Genomic DNA, 25,912 nt, shown 5'->3' on the forward strand with positions numbered 1-25,912 from the left:
GCATAACTGCAGTGTTCGCAGAGTCAAGCCTGATCCCTGTGATCGCTAACAGTTTTTTTGGTAGCGTTTTGGTGAACTGGCAAGCACCAGCAGCCTAGTACACCCCGGTCGTAGTCAAACCAGCACTGCAGTAACACTTGGTGATGTGGCGAGTCCCATAAGTGCAGTTCAAGCTGGTGAGGTGGCAAGCACAAGTAGTGTCCCGCTGCCACCAAGAAGAAGACAAACAGGCCCGTCGTGCCCATAGTGCCCTTCCTGCTGCATTTGCCAATCCTAATTGGGAACCCACCACTTCTGCAGCGCCCGTACTTCCCCCATTCACATCCCCAACCAAATGCAGTCGGCTGCATGAGAGGCATTTTCTTTATGTCCTCCTGAGTACCCCTACCCAACGAACCCCCCCAAAAAAGATGTTGTGTCTGCAGCAAGCACGGATATAGGCGTGACATCCGCTATTATTGTCCCTCCTGTCCTGACAATCCTGGTTTTTGCATTGGTGAATGTTTTGAACGCTACCATTCACTAGTTGAGTATTAGCGTAGGGTACAGCATTGCACAGACTAGGCACACTTTCACAGGGTCTCTCAAGATGCCATCACATTTTGAGAGACCCGAACCTGGAACCGGTTACAGTTATAAAAGTTAGTTACAAAAAAAGTGTAAAAAAAAAAAAATATATAAAATAAAAAAAATAGTTGTCGTTTTATTGTTCTCTCTCTCTCTCTATTCTCTCTCTCTATTGTTCTGCTCTTTTTTACTGTATTCTATTCTGCAATGTTTTATTGTTATTATGTTTTATCATGTTTGCTTTTCAGGTATGCAATTTTTTATACCTTACCGTTTACTGTGTTTTATTGTTAACCATTTTTTTGTCTTCAGGTACGCCATTCACGACTTTGAGTGGTTATACCAGAATGATGCATACAGGTTTAGGTATCATCTTGGTATCATTCTTTTCAGCCAGCGGTCGGCTTTCGTGTAAAAGCAATCCTAGCAGCTAATTATCCTCTAGACTGCTTTTACAAGCCGTGGGAGGGAATGCCCCCCCCCCACCGTCTTCCGCGTTTTTCTCTGGCTCTCCTGTCTCAACAGGGAACCTGAGAATTCAGCCGGTGATTCAGCCAGCTGAACATAGAGCTGATCAGAGACCAGAGTGGCTCCAAACATCTCTATGGCCTAAGAAACCGGAAGCTACGAGCATTTCATGACTTAGATTTCGCTGGATGTAAACAGCACCATTGGGAAATTGGGAAAACATTTTATCACACCGATCTTGGTGTGGTCAGATGCTTTGAGGGCAGAGGAGAGATCTAGGGTCTAATAGACCCCAATTTTTTCAAAAAAGAGTACCTGTCACTACCTATTGCTATCATAGGGGATATTTACATTCCCTGAGATAACAATAAAAATGATTTAAAAAAAATGAAAGGAACAGTTTAAAAATAAGAAAAAAAGCAAAAAAATAAGAAAAAAAAAAAAAGAACCCCTGTCGCCCCCTGCTCTCGCACTAAGGCGAACGCAAGTGGCGGTCTGTCGTCAAATGTAAACAGCAATTGCACCATGCATGTGAGGTATCACCGCGAAGGTCAGATCGAGGGCAGTAATTTTAGTAGTAGACCTCCTCTGTAAATCTAAAGTGGTAACCTGTAAAGGCTTTTAAAGGCTTTTAAAAATGTATTTATTTTGTTGCCACTGCACGTTTGTGCGCAATTGTAAAGCATGTCATGTTTGGTATCCATGTACTCAGCCTAATGCTCCGTACACACGGTCGGATTTTCCGATGGAAAATGTCCGATCGGAGCGTGTTGTCGGAAATTCCGACCATGTGTGGGCTCCATCGGACATTTTCCATCGGATTTTCCGACACACAAAGTTGGAGAGCAGGAGATAAAATTTTCCGACAACAAAATCCGTTGTCGGAAATTCCGATCGTGTGTACACAAATCCGACGGACAAAGTGCCAGGCATGCTCAGAATAAATAAAGAGATAAAAGCTATTGGCCACTGCCCCGTTTATAGTCCCGACGTACGTGTTTTACGTCACCCGCGTTCAGAACGATCGGATTTTCCGACAACTTTGTGTGACCGTGTGTATGCAAGACAAGTTTGAGCCAACATCCGTCGGAAAATATCCTAGGATTTTGTTGTCGGAATGTCCGAACAAAGTCCGACCGTGTGTACGGGGCATAAGATCATCTTTTTTATTACATCAAACATTTGGGCAATATAGTGTGTTTTAGTGCATTAAAATTTAAAAATGTGTGTTTTTTCCCAAAAAAATGCGATTGAAAAATCGCTGCGCAAATACTGTGTGAAAAAAAAAAATGAAACACCCACCATTTTAATCTGTAGGGCATTTGCTTTAAAAAAATATATAATGTTTGGGGGTTCAAAGTAATTTTCTTGCAAAAAAAAAATAATTTTTTCATGTAAACAAAAGGTGTCAGAAAGGGCTTTGTCTTCAAGTGGTTAGAAGAGTGGGTGATGTGTGACATAAGCTTCTAAATGTTGTGCATAAAATGCCAGGACAGTTCAAAACCCCCCCCAAATGACCCCATTTTGGAAAGTAGACACCCCAAGCTATTTGCTGAGAGTCATGTCGAGTCCATGGAATATTTTATATTGTGACACAAGTTGCGGGAAAGAGACAAATTTTTTATTTTTTTTTTTCAATCGTTTTTATCAATGAACTTCTATGTGTATTGTTGGACCGGCAATGCATTAATAGCCACGAGTAGTTTTAAATGACTTTTTTTCCTTTAGAAATGTCATTTTGCTGTCAGACTGTTCTAAACAGGGGAAAACATGCGCCCCTTTACAGGCATACTATAGACACCCCCCAGGTACGAAATTTAAAGGGATATTACACTTTTATTGTTTCACTTTAAGCATTATTAAAATCACTGCTCCCGAAAAAACTTTTTTTGCATTGATACATGTCCCCTGGGGCAGGACCCAGGTCCCCAAACACTTTTTATGACAATACCATGCATATAAGCCTTTAAAATTAGCACTTTTGATTTCTCCCATAGACTTTTAAAAGGGTGTTCCACGGCATTCGAAATTGCCGTGAACACCCCAAATTGTTCGCTGTTCGGATGAACTTGCGAACAGCCGATGTTCGAGTCGAACATGAGTTCGACTCAAACTTGAAGCTCATCCCTAACCACAGCCTGTTGCAGTGACAAATTAATTGTATATCGGAAAAAATACATGCTAACTGGTCTGTACATACCCTCAGCATACAGCCTGACATGCCATCTGGTCCTGCTGCCTTTCTGATGTCAATCTTCCTCAAATTTGATCTGACCTCATGTGTTTTTAATACCCTCCACTAGTTCTGGGTTTCACTTCTTAGATTTTGATCCTCAAAGTGAGCAAAAAATTTATTCAGGTGTCAGGGAGCATTTTTCAAACCGGTGTATTGCTAGATTTAAAATCTACCATTGCTTTAATTCCCTTCCACATGCAACAGGAATTTTGATTTTCAAAATAAAATTCAATGTGCCATTTATGTCTATGCTAAGTCTCCTTAATGCCTTTCTTTAATTAAATCCTAGTTTTCCTGTAGGCTATAGGGTCATCTGATCTAAAGACCACATATCTTACTCTAAGCTGAGCCCTCATTTTACCATCAAGTAAAAGCTTTTGTAAAACTGAAAGTGAGGCGCTAGAAATAAGAAAAATGGGGCTACCTAAAGCATTAGCTTCTCTCCAAAGCATACATATGATAATATTATATAAATGCCGTGAGGCAACGTGGGGGAAGTACTATCATGCAAAAGTGTAACACTCACTTACAAACTACCATCAGGTATTGCATACATTGTGAATAAATGCTAAATATAATCAACAAGTGTGATCAACATATATGGTATATATCGTTCAATACAATGAAGTGCAAACCATGAAAAATAAGTGACTAATAAAAAGCAAGCAAAAACATAAATAAAGCAATACATGTTAATAAGTGATGAATGGCAATAATAAGTCCCAAAATATAGTGATAATTGGGGAGAAGGAGGTATCTTCAACTAGAATCATAAATCAATGGTATCCAAAATAGATGAATTCGGTGGTGGGTATACACCTGGGAGTGCTGACAACCATTGAAAGGGTAAAAGGGGGAAAAAGGTACCCTTACCAGGAGTGGTGGACCCAGCTCACCATAACGGTGGTGGGTCAGTAAGAGCATCGTATTGGAGGCTTGAAGCAAAACTGTCGGACTGGACTGCACAGTGATCTCTCCAGCTGGATCTCACAGCAGCCGAACAAGGGAGATAGATGGAAGATGGCCACATCCACCAAACCGCTGTCAGCTTCCTGGGAGCTTTCTTCCAGCTCAAAGAGTCATTAGAAAGTATGTGGAAAAAGAAAGGAGTCTCCACATAGGTTAAATCCGTATGTAGGGATTTATTCGTATCAAGTAAGACGGATATCCAAAAAACATGCGGAGAAAAATGTATAAATAAAAACAATAGCAAAAATAAAACAAAGCGCAGTAAAAGTGACCAAGGCCGGCATATTAACCCTACGCATTTCGTCTTAAGAGACGTCAACTGGGGTATATGCTTTGATTTGGGAATACCTTATTTGCTTTTGTAACCACGAACATCACTATACAAAAGCGAATATAGGCAAGAGCATATTCCTCCAAGTCTGCATTCTGTCAAATACATTCCAGTCAGTTGATTCAAAACACTCTTGCAGGAGTGAATTTGCCTCCTCACTCCAAACCTGTATAGTTTTAACCAAATGCTGACCAGGTGCACGACGATATAGGTCGGCACAATGGCACAGCTGAGCAAATGGGCGTACAGGTACATCCCCTTTAAGAAAGCGGCATTGTGGGTGTGCCCTCCGCGTGCTCCGTGACCGCAGGTCCCATGGACTCGATGTCCGCGATTGTGTCATGGAGCGAAAGAATAGGGAGATGCCTTGTAAACAAGACATTTGCCCATTCTGCCTAGTGACATGACAGAGATCACTGCTCCCTGTCATCTGGAGCAGTGTTCGCTGTCATGTGAGTAGCAGCCCACCTCCCCCAGTTAGAATTACTCCCTAGGACACACTTAACCCCTTGATTGCCCCCTAGTGTTTAACCCCTTCCCTGCCAGTGTCATTTACACAGTAATCAGTGCATTTTTATAGCACTCATCACTGTATAAATGACAATGGTCCCAAAATAGTGTCAAAAGTGTCCGATGTGTACGCCATAATGACGCAGTCATGATAAAAATCACAGATCGCCACCATTACTAATAAAAAAAATAATAAAAATGCCATAAAACTATCCCCTATTTTGTAGACGCTATAACTTTTGCACAAACTAATCAATATACGCTTATTGTGGGTTTTTTTTACCAAAAATGTGTAGAAGAATACATATCGGCCTAAACTGAGGAAAAAGATTGTTTTTTTAAATATTTTTGGGGAATATTTATTATAGTAAAAAGTAAAAAATATTGTTTTTTTTTTCAAAATTGTCGCTCTTTTTTTGTTTATAGCGCAAAAATGAAAAACGGCAGAGGTGATCAAATACCACCAAAGAAAGCTCAATTTTTGGGGAAAAAAGGACATCAATTTTGTTTGGGTGCAACATCGCATGACCGTGCAATTATCAGTTAAAGCAACGAGGTGCCGAATTGCAAAGAGTGCTCTGGTCAGGAAGGGGGTAAATCCTTCTGAGGCTGAAGTGGTTAACCACTTGTCCACCAGGCACTTAAACCCCCTTCCTAACCAGACCAATTTTCAGCTTTTGGTGCTCTCACACTTTGAATGACAATTACTCAGTCATGCAACACTGTACCCATATGATTTTTTCACACAAATAGAGCTTTCTTTTGGTGGTATTTAATCAACGCTGTTTTTTTCATTTTGTGTGCTATAAATCAAAAAAGATCGAAAATTTGGTAAAAAAAAAATTCTTTGTTTCTGTTAAAATGTATTGGCGAGTATTGGCAGAGTATTGGCAGAATACTGCAGAGTATTGGCACTGAGCAGCACTGTGGGCATTACAGATCCAGCCCATAGCGCTGCTACAAATGATCTCTCCCCCTCTCCCCTCGCACTGTACAGATCGGAACAGAGAGGGGAGGGAGGAACCAGCGTCATGACATGACGCCGGTTTGTTTACAAGTGATCGCTCCGTCATTTGACAGAGCGATCATGTGGTAAATGCCAGCTACCAGCGGCCATTTACCGTGATCCATGATGCGCTGGGTCTCTATGGACCCAGCGGTCACAGATATTTCCAGGAGCGTGCCCCAGGGGGCGTGCGAGAGCAACATTCTGGGAGGACGTCCATGGACGCCCTCCCAGAATAAGCCGACCACGCTGTAGCCGTCTTTTGGCTATGGCCCGGTCGGCAAGTTTTTAATATGTGGTCTTTTTCTGCAAACAACAGGTTTGTAACATGGAATCATTACAGAGGCATGATCTGATAGACCAAGATGTGGTAACAAAGTAGCGTTATATGCACTGGACACATTTGTATATACCTGACCTAAAACACTCTTCTCCCCCTCCTCTCTCTCCTAAACATGGTTGCAATCACCGTCCACAATCACAGCCCCCCCTGGATGGACATTCAGCTGAGTGTTAATAGCATCATATAATTCCTCCAGAGCAAGCTTAGAATTAACCTGTGGAGGTATGTACTGTCACAATTATATTATTAGTAAATTCTCTTGGTATAAAAAAAGGTCTACATTTTAGCATAAGATATTCCAAATCAGGTGAACAGTATGTCCTGACAATATTAATAGCTGTGGTCCAGTTATTCCTAACATATATACACAGACCACCTCCTTTAGTCTTTCCAGAGTCTGCAGTCCTATCCGCTCAATAGACAGAGCAGCCTGCCAGCTCCATGGCCTCATCAGGTATATAACCATTCAGCTAGGTCTCTGTGAGGACAATCACACAGCTATTTAATTTGTATGTAGTAAACCTCAGCCTAAATTCATCCATCCTGTTTCAGAGAGATTGGCAACTACTAAGGAAAAGGCTTGGTAACACAGGCCTATATGGGCCAGCTTCCAGCCTTATTCTTATACCTGCTCTCTTACCCAGTTTCTGTTTCCTATACCTCAGTTTTCTCCGTTGTCTCCCAAAAAAAACAGCAGCACCTCCAACAGTTTTTTTGGACATTTTAGCACCAGCCCCTGCACACAACACTCCATGAGATGTTTTAGTGTGCTGCACCTGCACTGCTTAGCTTGTTCCTCTGACAAAACTTGAAAATTAAGAGAGTAGTTGATGGTGTGCCAACATCCCTATATTATACAAATGGAGAGAACCCTCATAGTGGGCCATTTTATATACTCTACTATAAGTCAAAGAGTACATTGGTAGAAAGAAAAGATTGGAAAGGTTATTAATAGTATACAGATTCTTTATTGTTACACACAAAAAAAAAACTGACAATACATATTAAACTAGGTTGGGTTTTAGGATTAGATACAGTATATTGGTAAAAACTCACCGAACAAAGAATGATGATGGAAAACACCCAACATATTTTGAAAATGGATTTTCTTCTTCAGGGGTGCATGAACATGAGCAAAAGAGAACAATTTGCTTTCTATAACAAGAACAAATACATTTAGTACATGCAATACACACAGCATTTTTCTGCCTGCAGCAAATGGCCAGCAGCTCATCTCGCCCATTAAGAACAGTCCTCCTCTCATACAGCTGTACAAAGCATCCAGATGCTACTTCTGAATGTGCTGCCATATTACTTAGTAACATGGAAAATGTACCAGAAGTTGAAAGCAAAAGGATCCTTGAGGGGTAGGGGGCATACTCATTACAATACATGTAAGCTGACAGGACCGTATGGAAAACTGAATGTTCACGCTGTTCTCAAAACAGTAGCCAAATAAAGAAAAAGAGGATAAAGGTGAATGAGAGGGTGTTTAGGGGAGAAGGGTTTGACAGGGTTTCCCTGTTCCTTGGCTCTCCATGTACAGTACATCAGATCATTCATAATAGAGATCCACAAACCAATAATAAAAAATGTAAGTGTTTTCTCAGTGTCTAGATGTGGTGGTACATGCCAACCAGGCAGTTTTAAAGAAACTACCTTTAAAATCATCACAGTGAGTCTGAGATGAAAACATTTTTCAGTTTGGTCTCCAAAATTAAGGGTAAGTAATGAGTCTACATCTGCAAGAAAGAGGTTTCCTAAGTAAAAGATGACTTTAAACTGCCATTTGAATTGGAGATCATTTTAAGTGGGCTGATATTATTTGGGGTAGAGATAGTTAAGAATTCAGATTTTTCATTATTTACCTGGAAATTGCTAAGAACCCCAAATTAGGAAAAATATTGTAGGATGTAATGCCGTGTACACACGGGTGGACTTTTTGACCGGGCTGGTCCGACAGAAACAAATCAGTCGGACAATCCGATCGTGTGTGGGCTTCATCGGACCTCCAGCAGACTTTGTTGAAAATCAGACGGACTTTAGATTTAAAACATGTTTCAAATCTTTCCGACGGACTTGAAAAATCCGTTCGTCTGTATGCTAGTCCGACGGACAAAAAAGAATGCAAGGGCAGCTATTGGCTACTGGCTATGAACTTCCTTATTCTAGTCCGGTCGTACATCATCACAAGTCCAGTCGTTCACAAGTCCGTCGAAAGTTTGTCGGAAAAACCGTCGGACATTTGATGCTCAAAAGTCCGTCCGTGTGTACATGGCATTAGGGATACTAGTGCTAAGGGAGGAGATATACAGTAAAAAAGACTGTGTGGATTGAGCGGGTTTATTATGATGGAGGGTTTTTTTTGCAATGCATTTTTCTAAGTGTTCCATTGAGCAACCCTATATAATCCTGTTATGAATAGACAGTGGTGAAAACAATTGACCATCAACTTATATCATGGGGTTGTAGTAGAGGGCCTTAACTATGGATGCAAAATGTCATCCAAATCTAAATGAGTGAGGGTGGACTTTAGGAAGGACCAATGAAAGTTATGATATTGATCTTTAAGCATAGTAATTTCTGGCAGCAGCCTAGGGCTGGGTTTAGAGGACTGCAACTTTTGTTTGTTTTTCTCTCTGGGACTAATGGAATCTGTGTTTCATTGAACTACAGACCTTCTTAGGGAAGCATCTAAAATAGGGATGTAATAGTGAGGGAGCTTCCCAATTGTGTCCATAATAGGAGTGCTATTTTTTCAACTCTTGGGGTATTGGCACATTGGGAAAGAGGAGTAACGAATAAGTGGAGAGTGGAGGGAATTTATTGTCTATTATGGTATGTTTATAGACATTTGGCGATAATCTGGAATATCTCTAAGGGATAGGCTCCATTATGCTGGGGTAGGTGGGGAGATAACAGTTAATTATTGATTACTGGATTGATACTCTGCTAATATAGGGGAGTGATAGCATGATATATTCCATACTTTACAGATCCTCCAATTTTGTGGTCCAAGAGGGTTCATACAATTGGAAACTGAATCACACCCTGTATTTATATTTGTGACTACATTAGCATTAGACCCAATTAGAGATGGGTATGCATCCTGCTAGGGTAGGTTCCCTTAATACCATATCATGGATCTTGGGAGGATTAGGTAATATGAATATTTTATTATAAATCTTTCTATATACAATGTTTTTACAGAAGGACAAAGCAGCCACCTCCATTACCCCCTTTGGCACATGGGGGAGGGGTGCTGACTAGACGGACAAACTAAGGATTGATTATTATTTTAACCTACATTAGATTGATATAGTGGCGCTGTTCTAAGTATGTTTCAATTGATTTTTTGACACAATCTTGCATTACAACAATGTGAAAAATAGTTGTGTTTCAGCTATTGTTTACTTTACAGATACTTACCTTCTATGTTACACCTGAGGACTTTCCATTACTGGTTCACACAGAAATAATATGTCAATGATATTAAAGCATTGCTATATTACAATTATAATAGGTCTGAAGGGCAGTAGACATGTGCACACTGAAATATTTTGTTTTGGAATTTCATTTTTGTCCGAAAAATACATTTATTTAGTTCAGTGGTTCTCAACTCCGGTCCTCGGGACCCACCAACAGGCCAGATTTTAAGTATTACCTTGGGGAGTTGCAGACTAGAATACTGCAGTCACTGAGCAGCAAGTGATATCACCTGTGATGTATTTCAGCTATCTTGCAAACCTGGCTTGTTGGTGGGTCCTGAGGATTGGAGTTGAGAACCACTGATTTAGTTACTCCCAAAATTTGTTTTTATTTATTTTGTTTCGTTAAAAAAATGCATTCGTCCGAAAATCCGAAATAATTAAGGTCGAATCTGTCATTGAAGGCTTATGGTGTCTGTTGAATGTTCTAAGAAGATTCGACAGAGCAGCTAAACTGTACAACGCCGCAATCATACATTTTTGGTCGAATGTTCCGCCTACAAGCTATAGTGGAATTCTAATGTTTTATGCTTCATCGAATCTTCATGTCGAATCTTTTCTCTCTATTTCGAATAATCCTGGACTAATAGAGTTAGGTTAGGCACATTCAACCTTTTTTGCTATCGTCTCTATAATGTTGAATCTTTTCTCTCTATGTCGAATCTTTTCTCTCTATGTCGAATCATTTTGGACTAATAGAGCAAAGGTTAGGCACATTCAACCACAGGTTCGATGGACACAGATCGCTATTGCCAGCCTCATGTTAAATCTCCTATCTATATTAAACTGTTGTGGCAACGAAAACAAAGCATTTGTTTATGTTGCATCTTTCGGTTTTTGGATTCTGCACGTTCATTATCGTTTGTTAAAACGATAACGAAAATACCCGAAATTCGGATGAAAATTAATTCAGACAAAAACTAATGCACATGTCTAAGGCAGGAATGGAAGCCAAATAATAATAATCTCAGTGTAGAAGATTATGGTTGAAAGGGATGACATATGTGAAATTCAACATCATGTATAAGTTATATGTTTTTAAAGAGCATTAAAATAAAAACACGAGACTTTTAGCAGTTTATTGTATTATGATCAAATTTAGTAACTATTATTATTATTATTATTATACAGGATTTATATAGCGCCAACAGTTTACGCAGCACTTTACAACATGAGGGAATACAGTACAATTACAATACAATTCAATACAGTAGGAATCAGAGGGCCCTGCTCATTAGAGCTTACAATCTAGGAGGGAGGGTCAAGTTATACAAGAGGGTAACAGCTGTGGGGGATGAGCTAATGGAGAAAACAGTGCAGTTGTTAGATGGAGGCAAGATAGGCTTCCCTGAAACGAAAAAGTCACTATAAAGTCTGTCTAGCTAGCTGAAAGAATAACCTAGTTTTTACAATAGAGATTCCAATAATATGAAGGTTACAAACCTGAATAACTGTTTCAAATAAAGTTGAATCTATTCTTCATGTAAATTCGCTGAAAAAGAAAAAAAATTCTAGCCAGAGATAAACACCTGTTTTGTGGCAATAATTAGACATTGAGTAGTAGCTCTTCCAAATATTGGAGAACAATTATATTACTGAATTTGCTTTAACAGATGCAGCATGTTATTGAATCAGTTTGTATATGACAACATGAAGTTAGCATAATTTTCAATCACAATATTAATTTGAACAGCTGTACTTACATCTCTTGTATATAAATCCATACAGATTGATTTTTTCTTCTATAATTTGATGCTCAGCTATCACTGATCACATCTGCAACATCTGCTCTAGATGTTACTTAAATAGAAAGTGTTATAATATATATGAATGTGTTTATTTCACACACTTGTATCAAGTATCAGGACTCTTTATCAAGCTCAAAGATAACATATACCACAGGCAATGCACACAAATAGTTAGGGAAAGGCATAAGGAAACCCCCACCAGTAACATTAAAACCCAGATATCCTACAACCACAGTTTTTGTATTCTTTTTTACATCTGTGTTTTGTTAGGGAGATTTCAGTTCATTTTCTGTCCTATAAACTCAACAGTAAATGGGCTTGGACAAGGCATATAGTGTGCAAGGGCCAAAAGGGGTACTGGCTTTAGAGGTGGGTGGAACAGAGGGCTCAAACTAGAATACAGGGAGACTGCATTATTTTTGTACAATAAAGAAAGTGTTTTAGAATCAAATTCTAAATCAAGAGTGAGCAATAATAAAATAAAAGCTAACACAAAATGAAAGGGTAACTCCACTCTCATGGGAAAATATATTGCAAATTAAAAAAAATATATACTGTAGCATATACAAGTGAGAAATAAGCTTATTGTAATTTATTATTAAAAATGATCTTTCCTTTTCAATCTGCAGTGCTGACATTTTCTGTAAAATGTTATTTCCTGGTTGAGTGGTTGGCTCACTGATTTTTCCAGAAGCCAATACAAAGATATAAGTCACATTTTAGGCCTCCTCTGCAACAAAATTTAATTTTTGGTGAGATACTCCTAAAAAGTGATTCACTTCTAAAGGAATGCAGACCATGCCACTTTCCTCATTAGAGCCCTCTAAGTTCATCAACTGATCAAAAATGAAGGAGTTACTCCCATTCAGAATCAGTCTTGCACAAGACATGATCTAACAAAGAGCTATTCCTTCACAGCAGCCTCCGAGTTTTGGCTATTGCATTCTCCCTGTCTGTGTTCACCTCATTCAAGCCTCCGAGTTTTGGCTATTGCATTCTCCCTGTCTGTGTTCACCTGCAAGGTGATTGATATGGTCAGTCACCTGTTATAAGCAAGCTGAATGCTCTATCCCTTGCTTGTGATAGAGACATTGTTCCTGATCAAGCCCAACCCCCCCCCCCTCCCGTTTGTCTGCCCTGCTTTGCTAGTTTGGATTTCCCTGTGTATGACCTGGATCGGATATTGGACTATTGGACTATATATTGGACTACCTGGACTATCAAAAAACCACGCTATCTGTCTGCTAACTGCAAGTAGTCTGTTTGCATCTGCCCTGGAGTGGTGGCCAGGCACTATAGCATTGTGTATAAGTCCCGGGGGCAACCAAGTACCAGTAGGCTTGCTTAAGGGAAAGGGGGCTGTTATAGGTGAAGCACACAGTAGCTAGCTATAGTGTCTAATCACCCGCGTTGGGGTAGATGTGACAGTGGGACTCTGGAACATTTTTTTGAATCCTTGCGATGTACATTGATCACCCAGAGGGGATTGTTTTTCTCATAAAAGTAGAGTTACTCTGTATGTTCACAAGTGCAAAAAGTTTGGCAAACAAAATGGCAGAGATGGAACTTCTGTTACTTGAGGAAGATTTTGACTTGGTTTGAGTTTCATAAACTTGGTTAGACAGCTCACATGACTGGACTGTCAATAACCAGGATTACACTCTGCTTAGGGACAAGATTACCCAGTTGCGGACCACCCCAAGTACATTTACTGCTGTGGGGTGGCCGCTCTGTGCTGGATCATGTACCTAGTACATGATCTGTGTACGGCGGTGATGTGATTTGGTACAGCACTGATCAGTCAACAGGTCCAGGCCAATGATTTTTGGCTTGGACCTCCTGATTGTCTATACCAAATCATGGTATGTCATACCATCAAGGAAGATAAAGAAAACAGTTTATGCACACCTGTGGGACATCACTTATCACAACTGGACCACACTATAGAAGACCTCAATGTTTTAGTTCTTAAAGGGAATTTCAGAACTATCCAGTTTGAACTAAGAATGATAATTCTTTTTGACACTAAAACTAATGGCCTGAATTTAGATATTGGTTTCCTTACGCATTATACTAAAGTTTTTCGACCCCCTCTGTGACTAACATCCCCCTCCATTCTATAGCTCTCCCTCTGTCTTATCTCACTAACTCTGCTGCTATCTTTATTACCATTGATTTGTATGTGTTTGTTTTTCTCTTTTTTTTTTCTTTCTCCTTTCCTTCAGAGATGTGTTTTTTTAACATTCTGCTTAAAAAATTGTGAATCCGTACTGCTTGGACCTTGAAGAAGGGGACATACCCCGAAAGCTTGTCCTGAAAAATTGTATGTTAGTGCAAATAAAAAAAGTATCATGGACAGTACTCAATTTTCTCTCTTACAAATTAGAAATAGCATGCTTATTCTTATGAAGGTATCCTAAAAGTGCAGTAGTGTCAAGCCTGTCACCCCATCTGGGTACACACTGTGAGCAGGTTTGTATGTTAATTTGAGTAGGAGCCCAACAGTGACCCTAAAGAGGGTCCCTTGAATTGAGTAATTTGACTTGTCAAAGATCACAACATTAAGCAACTAAGAGAACTAACTACACAAAGAAAGATAAAACAAGACTACACAAAGAAAGATAAAACAAGATGGCAACACACATATCAAAGAAATTGCTAACACCAGTTGCTCCCTAATACGTCTAAATATTAAATACCGCAGCTTTAATATCTACCACTAGAAGGCATGCAGCTAGTGTTAATATCAATATCAGAGGATAACTCCTACTTCATAACACATAAATCACGAATCATAAATGAGGCAAGGCTTTTTTAGATGTTCTCCAAATATCCCAATGTTTATGGAAATGCTCTCCTTTATTTATGCGCATGCATTTTTTTTCCATCAAACATTGTGCATTAGCTCTGGCTATGACTTCTTCAATAGTAAGGGGGGGGGGGGGTTTGAGCGCCATTCTTTTTCTATTGAGTTATGTGCTGCAAATAATATATGAATTACCACTTTTCTTGATGGGGGGGGGGGGAGTCAATGCCTAACCTAAGAAGTGTTAGTGCTGGAGTGAAGGTATTTTTAAGGCCCTTAATTTCAGATATAAGGGGGAAGACGGCCTTCCAAAATGGACAAAATTACAGCAAACCCCTATAGAATCTGTATAAGGTTACCGACACAATGACAATCTCTCCAGCATAATGGAGTCAAAGTTGGATCCATTTTGTGCAAGCGCAGAGGCGTCATATACCACCTATGTAGAATCTTCTGCACGTCGTCTCAATGGTCTACACTTGCTGAGGCCTTGACATTGAGTTTTAGCACTAATTGCCACTGTTGTAAAGAGAAAACCTGCTGCAATTCTTGTTCCCACTTTAGCATAACTGATAGTTTATTGTTCAGGGGTGATAATTGCAGTATTGATAGAATAAGGATATACCTTTAGGTCTAGTTGGGGGTTTGCTGATTAGAACATTTCACAGTGGCAGAGGTATTTCTATGGGACAGGCAGGGCATGAGGCTATGTAGTGTTTTATTTGGTGCAATTTGTAAGCGTCAAGGACGTCCAGTTCTGTGTACAGATTCTTTTCACTGATCACTGTATTAGTGTCACAGGTGACTTTAGATAGCATCAGCATCAGTTAGCATCCCTCCCAGATAGTGTAAGATTGCCTGCACACTATCCCCTCTATATTTAACTCCTTGATTGCCAGTAACACTGTCACAGTCACATTATAATTGCCATTACTAGTATAGTTGGTAAAAATTCTAAAAGTTTGCGCTTGGCCACAATTTTTGAAAATGTAGGGAACTACTGCACTCAGAAATTCCTTGAATACTGAGGAAATGTTTAATTATGTATAACCGTATGATGCGCTGTTTTTATTTGTTCATCATACCTGATCTAATGCAATTGTGAAAATATATCAAAAGATAAACTATTATTATGGAGGCCTTCATTCCCAGTCAATGCCTTCTGAGAGGAAAAGCATCGGGTAGGAGCCAGTAGCATGATGTCAACACGCACAGACCATTCTGCAGACGGCATGCTCACCTTTATGCAAGCATTTTTTTCCATCAGACATTGTGCATTAACTCTGGCTATGTGTTAGGCTCGATTCACACCTATGCATGTTGCTTTTGAGCGTTTTTGGAGGTTTTTTTTTCATGCTTGCCGCGTTTTTGAGCCGCGTTTTTGAGCCGCGTTTTTGCCGCGTTTTTGCCGCGATTTGCGTTTTGCGTTTTTTTTTTTTTTTTTTCATTTTTTTTTACAGTCTTACAAAAAAATTACAAAAAAAAAAAAATAAAAAAAAAAAAAAAAAAAGAAAGGCAAAAACGCACCAAAAACGCACCAAAAACGCATCAAAAACGCTGCAAAAAAGGTGCACTTGCGTTTTTGATGCTTGTCCATTGAAAACCATTACATGCAAAACGCTGCATTTTGCATGAGAAAAAGTCCCCGACCCTTTCCAAAAACGCGGAGATACAAAAAAGCATTGATGTGAACATGTTCCATAGGAACCCATGTTAAAAAATTCCCGTGCATTTCTGCAAAATGCAAAATGCATCAAAAAACGCGCTAGTGTGAATGGGGCCTAAGGGCTTACCTTGGTTGGAGTCCATATTGCAGAGATGTATGTTCACCCTTGCAAATGCACACAGCACTCGGTAGCAAGGTAAGAAGCTACCTGAGCTGTGAATCTATGCACGGGGGCTTTAATGGGAAAATGCCAAGGGATAGTCAAGGTAAAGCAGTAGTCAAGGATTCTGAAAGACAGGATAAACGATATACTGAGCCAGGGTCAGAAGCCAGGGTCAGTCTTGGAACACTGCAACAAAAAACAGGAACACTTGGCAAACGCGAGACAATGAACTGATAAAGCCCTCAAAGTGAGGCAGTGTTTTATACTCTGGTCGCAGAGCATAGCACATTGCATTACAGATATTTGTGTTTACTTCACAGGTTCTTATATTGTGTTGATTCACAAATATTTATAGGTGTTTTAAAGTCACAGATTTATTTTTGGTTTTATTCATGATTTTTTTGCAGAGCATAGCACATTGCATTACAGACATTTGTGTATGCTCCACAATTTCTTGTATTGTGTTGATTCACAATTATTTATAGTTGTTTTAAAGTCACTGATATAAATTTTTTTTTTCTTTTTCTGTTTGTTCCATTCACAATTTCAGTTGTGGTTTGGGATTTTAGCGATGCACTTGTTTCTTATATATTTAGTGTTTTATACCCAGCTGATTGGATAAACTGCCTCAGCTGAACCAGGAGTGACAGGTACTAATTGCAACAAGATCCAGAGTATGGCCCTAGTATTTCATGCAGAACTGTGCAAAGCTGGAAAGCAGGCTGAAAGGAACTGAGGTGTGGCTCAGAGGCAAAATAACAGGAGCAATAAACAGGCAGTCATAGGTTCAATACCTCTTAGAGCCACTTGGGGCCTGACCACGCCTGGCCATCTGCATGGAACGGTAGGGACCGTGACACTATGACTTCTTCAATAGGGGGGGGCAGGGGTTGAGTGCCATTTATTATTATTATACAGGATTTATATAGCGCCAACAGTTTATGCAGCGCTTTACTTGAGGGTAGACATTACAAATACAATACACTTTAATACAGTAGGAATCAGAAGGTCCTGCTCCTTGGAGCTTACAATCTAAGAGGGAAGGTCAAGAGATACAAGAGGTAATAACTGTTGGGGATGTGCTGATGGAGAAAATAAATGTACAGTTGTTAGGTGGGGGCCAGATAGGCTTCTTTGAAGAGATGAGTTTTCAGGGATCGTCTGAAAGTGGATAAAGTAGGAGAAAGTTGGACAGATTGGGGTAGAGCATTCCAGAGGATGGGAGAGGCTCTGGGGAAGTCCTGAAGGCGAGCATGGGATGAGATGACAAGGAAGTTTGAGAGCAGGAGGTCTTGGGAGGAGCGAAGAGAATGATTAGGTTGGTATTTTGAGTAGCTGGGGGCCAGGTTGTGGATGGATTTGTAAGGTATGGTTTGTATCTTGAATTTAATTAGTTGGCTGAATGGCAGCCAGTGGAGGGACTGACAGAGGGGTATAGCAGACGCTGAGCAGTTTGTGAGGTGGATGAGCCTGGCAGCAGTGTTCATGATGTACTGAAGTGGGGATAGCTTATTTAGAGGTAAGCCAATGAGGAGGGTGTTGCAGTAGTCGAGGCGGGAGATGACCAGGGAGTGGATTAGAAGCTTTGTGGTGACATTGGTTAGGAAGGGGCATTCTTGGAGATGTTGCGGAGCTTGAGGCGGCAAATTTTGGATAGCGATAGGATGTGGGGCCGAAAGGTTAGTTCAGAGTCCAGGATTACACCTAGGACCTTGGCGTGCGGGAACAAGTTGATAGTTGGGCCATTGATATTGACAGAGAAATCAGGGGAAGTGGCACCTGGGGGAGGAAATAACATGAGCTCGGTTTTGGATAGGTTGAGTTTGAGGAAGTAATATGACATCCAAGCTGATATGTCTGCTAGTAAGTTGGTGATGCGTGAGGAGACAGATGGAGAGAGCTGGGGGGTGAAGAGATAGATTTTGGTGTCATCAGCATAGAGATGATATTGAAAGCCATGGGAGGCAATCAACTTACCCAGGAAGGTGGTGTAGATTGAGAAAAGGAGAGGTCCAAGAACAGAACCTTGGGGGTCCCCAACAGAGAAAGGAAGAGGAAAGGAGGAAGTAAAGTTGTAAGTGACACTGAAGCCGCGGTGGGATAGGTAGGATGAGAACCAGCAAAGAGAACAGTCATGAAAACCAAAGGAGTGGAGTTTATTGAGGAAGAGGGGTGGTCCACTCTCCTCACTTCTTGTCAGAGGCACTAAACTCAATGGACAGCTTGGAGCCTGCAGAGTACGACAAGCAGCACCGCCTGTCAAACTCGCCTATTGATTTCCATGGGGCCACTCTGCAACTGCAAGCCAAACTTGCTCGCAGTAGCAGCGTAGTCCAACAATGTAAAACTACTATTCAGCAATGTAAAAAAAACAAGGAGGTGGCAGTAGCACCTCATGAACGCCCGTCGGCTGCTGCTATACCACCACAGCAATACACCACAGATCACATTTAAGAGGGAAGTAAACATTACCGCAAATGTGAAAGAAACGTGAAATACATCATCCATTTCACACTCCCCATAACCAGGTCATTTCAAAGCCACTTCCCATGTAAGCCACCTCCCTTCAACTTATATCACAGGTGACCATTTCCCAACCTGCAGATGACAGACCCTACTCCAGAAGATATCACTCCCAATTACCCCCCACCCGCTGATTGGTATCCCTCCATGACCATCTTACACCCCCCTGCTGACAGACCTCTCTCCCCAGCCTGTCCCCACACACCCTCTCACCTGCTGGCCTGTGGATGTCGGAATCACTCCCACAGTGTTCTTGTTTTCTGCCAGTGGGGAGCCTTCCCTACCCACACATTACAATGATCAGTGTTGCTAACTATAGCTGGCAGCACTGATTGTTTTGGGAAAAACCTGAAAGGCTGGTTGTACTCAAGTCGATTAATAGATTGACTTGTGTACAACCAGCTAGCCCATACATACATCTGCTTAATTGGCTTAATTTCAATTCATGTATGGCCTGCTTAACCACTACGCAGTCCCTAAACATCCTTCCATAAACCTTTACATTTTTCCTTACCAGATTCCTTCATCCTCCTCACCTGTACATAGCGCCCACTCTCATACCCTCCACACTCCTCTCCTGTACATAGTGCCCACTGTCATACCCTCCACACTTCTTTCCTGTACATACTGCTCACTGCCATACCCTCCACATTCCTCTCCTATACATACTGCCCACTGTCGTACCCTCCACACTCCTCTTCTGTACATACTGCCCACTGTCATACCCTCCACACTCCTCTCCTGTGTATACTGCCCCATAATACCCTCCACAATCCTCTCCTGTACATACTGTCAACTGTCATACCCTCCACACTCCTCTCCTGTACATACTGCCCCCATCATTCCCTCCACACTCCTCTCCTGTACATTCTGACCACTGGCATACCCTCCACACTCCTCTCCTGTACATAGTGCCCACTGTCAACCCTCCACACTCCTCTGCTGTGTATACTGCCCACTGTCATACCCCCCCACACTCCTCTCCTGTATATAGTGCCCACTGTCATATCCTCCACACTCCTCTCCTGTACATAGTGCCCACTGTCATACCATTCACATTCCTCTCCCTCACCTGCACATACTTCCCACTTTAATACCATCCATACTCCTCCCCTAGGCCTCTTACCCACAAAAACAGTTCTTTAAAATTATATTGAATATCCTCAATCTTACCTGATCTAGAATGGGCACACTTTTGTTAGTTCAACTAAAGGAAATCTTCTCAGTCCTCATATTTGTTCTGCCCATTATTAGTACTCATTTAATTTTGTGACTACTACTGTGATGTATAGAGGAACATAAGGGATGTCAGCTACTCTATATATACCACTGGAAAAAAAAAGTGTCCCTGAAAATATTTTTGAAATGTTGGCAACTATGCACTTGGGCACTGCTCAAGGGGTCACCCATGCCACTGGGTCAGTAGGCGGCCCCATGACATTAAAGCGGTAGTACATTTCACTAACATTAGTATTTTTTAGAGGCCCTGAGGTAGGTTATACCATAATGTACTAGTATGCACAGCATATTAGCACATTAGGGTACACTTACCTGTCAGACTGGGCCCCCCAGTGCTGCACTGTGATCAATCTGGTGGGTCCCGGGTGCTTCCATCTTCACCGGTCTTCCTTCCGGGTTCTGTGCCTTCGTTCACTTGCCTTGGCCGGGCTGTGTTGCTGTCACTTCTACGCATGCTCATGCACATCCTCTCTCTCTCTTTCATCCTCCCTCCCTTACCCCTCACCCCTCTCTCACCCCCTTTCTCTCTCTCTCATCCTCCCTCTCTCTATTTAATTTAATTTGCCAAAACAAAAAAAGGTTGCATTTTTAATTATTTTTTATTTATTTATTTTTAAAGCCACACCATAATCCTCAGCACCAGGCCCATGATGTTCTTTATCCGGCCCTGCCAATAAGTCCCTGCTTGGAATAACTTGCAGATACAGCTTTAGCCAGAATTGGAGAGGGGTTATATTTTAATGGGAAGGTTTCTTCCTGACTCGGCAGAGCATGCCGCAACTGCAGATACTCAGACACTAAAAAAATTATTTTCCTAGACAAATTATATTTCTCTACTAGTTTGTCAAATGGGTGTAAGACCCCATTATCAAAAATCTGGTATAAAAATTAAATGCCAGCCCTTTTCCAGTTTTTCTCTACATGTTTTGCAAATTTAATGCTTCTTCAGGAGTGATTGAGGGAGTGGATAGTCTGTACAAAACAGTATATTATGTATAATAATATAGAAAATACAATATATATTCAAAATATTTTAAAATAAACACTTTCAGCATTGCCAATGCTACAATGGCAATTGGGAGGTTCCTCTTACCCAGCCCCAAAGTATGTCAGCATGCAAAGCATTACCAAGCAGTAGCAGCGTCAGGGACTTGCCATTCATCAATAATCCAGGCTTTGTTCATTTTTTGAAAGGTAAGCCATCAAGTGAGTCTGGGAACAGACAGACTCTTTTTTTTTTTGTTGCAAAACCCCCCCACAGCACTATATGCATGTTTTGAAAGCATGCTGGCTGCAGGGCAGCCCAGCAGCTTGATTGCATACTGAGCAGGTTCTGGCCAGTGGTCCATCCTCATTACCAAATAGATCTGATAAAAGATCCTAAGGTTCAGGCACTTTCTATAACTTCTGCCAGCAGACAGCCCTGGGTGCTGTTTACTAAAGAGTGGCTTGAAACCCTCACCTAGGCAGCCAACACCACTGCTTCTTTCCCTTTCCTCAATCCAATCCATGCTGGTCATGAAAGGAAATATTGCCAGTTTCTGGAAAGTACATTAAAAGATTATTTTGCAGCATATTCTCCAGATGCTTTTTTTCCCCTGCCTCTGTGATGGCAGGATAAGATTTTTCATTTTTCATTATAAAGGGAATCCAAAAAGGTAGCCAACCAGTAATGGTTTGTTTCCTTTATGGTCTGAATCCTGGGGTACTTTCGCAAGCCCTGCAATCATGAATTAGCTCATCCACCACAAATTTCTGAAAGCAAAGTCCTCAGGGTTACAGAGGACAACATTTTTTTCAACTATCCCCCCCCAAATTAATGCCCGACTCCTGGGGTTTGTAAGGGTTGAAACCCACCCATGGCAGCCTGGCCCATGTACTCCTCCTCACTGCTGACACGCCAATCCTTTTCCTCATTCTCCTCCAGTGACTGGTGCTGCCTCACAGGGATGAAATCAGTGAGTGGTTAATTTCCAATGGTTTCTGATTTGTCCGCTCACTTTAGCAACACTATTTCACAAGTACGTCACAGGGTTTAGAATGCTTGGATTGGGAGGCCTTGTCCCCCTTCTATCCATGCTAAGAAATAACATTATCTTTGGACTCGGGCTCTAGTCCAGTACTATGGCATAATACATACAGAAGGTTCAGACAATGTTGTATTGTATATGTGTGCTCTAAATACCCAGTGGTTTTGGGGTACTCTCCCAAGGATTTACCCTGTGGAAGGCCTACTAAGCTTATATTATGATAACAGGGGTTATTTCTGAATTTCTTTTTTTAGATTTCTCAAGATATTTTCTATTTGAAGATGGTATTTTCCTTTGTTAGATGCACATGTTACTCTACCTATTAATCTTTTTTTATGATGCATATGGCATTTGATTTGATCTTATCTGGGTACTTCATTCTAAATATTGAAAGAAGAAAAAACAAAATGTATGTAAAGTGTACAGGAGCAAATGGTCAGAGGAGATCTCAAAGGCACTGCATCCCATTAAAATAGGACAAGATACAAAACAGATGCTCCCAGCAGAGCAGGGATTGTTAAGGTGGTGTCAATGTTAAAGCGAAGCTCCAGGCTCCTTCATAAAAAAATGTAAAGTCAGCAGCTACAAATACTGTAGTTGCTGACTTTTAATATTAAGACACTTACCTGTCCACGAATCCAGCAATGTCTTCACCCATGCCGATTTTTCAATCAGCTGTCGGGTGCTGCCGCCAACATCTCCCTCCTGCGCATGCACAAAGCGCGCTGCACTTTGTGATTGGTCTGTTGGTGGGGGAAGGAGGAGGGGCGAACATTAAGCCTGAAGTGGGAGCGTGTGCCTGTCAAAACCAGGTAGCTGCCCCCCCCGAAAGGTGCCAAATGTGGCAGCAGAGAGGGGAGGAGGAAAACAAGTGGAGCTTCCCCTTTTGGGTGGAGCTCCACTTTAAGTGATAGACCTCAATTAATCCATCAGGTTAAACTATTCACAGGTTCCTCAACCACGAGAATTATTACACGTTTTTCGGGTCAACATGGAACTGTACGTGAGATTTAAATAAATACTGGTATTTACTAAAGGCAGATACTACAGTCTGTGAATATATTGGCGCAAACCCTGAAAGTACTTTAAAAAGATCAAAATCGCTTAAAGACCAGTTGACACAAAGTTATCATATACGTAGGAAGGAATGTAAACAGACTTTACACAAGTCAGGCACCGCCGTGAGGCACATGTCAATTTTGCCGTTTTTTGCTTCACGCAGATAGCAGTAACCTACCCAATGGTTGTCCTTACACAACAAGATTTTTTGCAAACTGCAAAATCTGATGCAATGTACTTACTGAGCCTTTTACATGGGTAAGACGAAGCTTGCGTTCTTCCAAATGGTTTAAGGATCATGTATCCCTGATTTTTAAGAAATGCCCAGAAACACCTATCAGTCGCCATGTTGGGTTATATTACAATTATGATGTAACCAACATCCATTTTTTTGCCTTGGAACATGCACTGATTCACGAGAGGGGTGGAGACGTTGATCACCTCCTCCTTCAACGACAGGCTAAGTGGAGTTTTACTTTGCAAACCACTAGATTTCCAGGGCTGAATGAATTCCTGAGCTATTCGTTCCCCCTGAGGTACCACTGTATGCCGAGTTGAGGCATAATGTGGTCCGTGGAGAGGATTGATATGATTTATTTGTTGGCTGGGGGGAGTCATGGGCAAACTTCATGCATCTCCGATCTCCTTCTCAGATGGTAATGCATTGACTTGTTTAACTCTGGCTCTCTGGGACCTTTTGATGATCTCCAGCCCTTTGCCGATTGGGAGGAGATGCCTTGTGAGGCCTGCAGCGGTCCACCCCCTTACCAACTGGGAGGCAATGCCCTAGCTGAATGGCAGGGATTTGGCCATGACGCGCACGCACCGGCCGCATTGAGTCACATGACCCCTCGATGGAGCTGGGTGTCTCTGGCATGCGCATCATAATGTGAAGTCATCAGGTCGAGCTGGTGGGAGGGGCATATATAAAGACCTAACCCTGGCAATTTTCCATGCATGATAGGGAGCCATGGTGTGCACAGGTCTGACTCTTCTCTGTTACAACATCAAGGTGAGCTCTTTGTTCAGGGGCACTTTACCAGTCCTTATATTTTTTACTTCTCAAATGTAACATATTATATTTTTTACAAAATTGACATGTATTATCATTGCACTTTCTATTTGTCACTTGTGTTAAAAGAAAATCCCCTTTTTTTAATTATAGCTGTTTTTGGTCCAAATTTGCCTCCTGTGGCCACCATATTTCTACCTCTCCTTGCTTTTGGATGGGGTTTCTCTTGGATAGAGACACCTGATATTTAACATATTGGTAAGATGCCCTCCACATTCCTCACATATTAGGAGGAGTGGTGAAGCACTAGAAAATAAGTCTAAAGGTCCCCATAAAGGTAAAAATAACAATAGCTGAACAAAGTCCTCTTCATCAGAAGGAAGTGGTGACACTCTGTTTAGCGGGATTCATAATGGAAGGACACTCAGAAAGGAGATGTAAACACCATCACCAACACCCAAACAAACTGACCCTTACCATCAGTGTATGGGTTATACACGTGTGTAGAAAACAGATAGCGAGAGGCAACCTTCCTGGGATAGACCAACGATCCTCCAATGGAGTAGCATAAACATATTCCTTTCCCTCTAAACTAAATGGAAGGCTTTAGGTCTCCTCCTTGTGATAGGATTAAGAGCCAGGTATAGTCCAGTGGGTAGATGCGCCTCAAGAATCGTGGTATATGGGGAGTAAAGAGAAAATGCTCATTGTGCAAATTCCATCAAAAAGGATAATTTATTGTATAAAAAGTAAAAGTCACTCACATTTCGTAGGAAGGTACAAAGCTGTATGAAGCGTCCAGCACTTCTAAGCACAAAGATGTCTGCCGTGTCACCGTCCAACCGCGTCCTGCGTCACCAGTCTCTAGTCGCCCAACGTTTTCTCATCAACGTGCGTCGTCAGGAGCGTGGTTATGATGCAAACGGACGTGTATTTATAGGAGCAGGAAAATTAGACAGGCGGAAATCAGAGAACAGGAAGTGTGAACTTCTGACCTGGAAACGATATATCTCCAAAGGGATTTGTATATCTAATAACAATACTGAATTTAAAGTAAATGACTTAAATGTAGGATTTAAAATATCTCCTAAACAAATCGTAATAAGGAATAATTAAAAAGGGTGATCATTATTCAAAATGTAGAGACGGAGCAGCGGTGGTTATAGCAGGTGGCGGCATCTTGTGGCTGAAGTGCAAACTGACATATGGAAAATGAGTACACAATTCATATTGTGGTTATAGGAGGTGGTGGCATCTTGTGGCTATAGTGCAAACTGACATATGGAAAATAAGTACACAATTCATATCAGTGGGTACCATGTAGTGAAGTGGAGCGACTGACCCCACCACATGATATCCTTGAAAATTGAAAAAGAAAAATTAAACATTAAAAAATACAATAAATGAAAGAAAAAAAGAGGAAAAATAAAAGATACAAAGATAAAAATAAATATAAAAATAAACAAGGGAGATAAGCCTAGCTATTGTTAATGAAGGCGTTCAAGTCCCATTCCACATTCATCCCATATGGAAAATATGTCCTTGCTTGATATATCCATTTAGTCTCTAGCTGAGAGACTCCTCTAGTCACGTTGCTTCCCCTCCAAAGACCAGAGAACATGTCTATTCCCAAAAACATGGTGCCCTTTGGATTACAATCGTGTTTGGAAGCGTAGTGCTTGGATAGACTATGCTTGGGGAATCCCCTTTTGATATTGTCAACATGTTCTTTGAGTCTGATATGCAGC

Source organism: Aquarana catesbeiana, linkage group LG05 (genome assembly GCF_042186555.1).
Source record: "Aquarana catesbeiana isolate 2022-GZ linkage group LG05, ASM4218655v1, whole genome shotgun sequence".
NCBI lineage: Eukaryota > Metazoa > Chordata > Amphibia > Anura > Ranidae > Aquarana > Aquarana catesbeiana.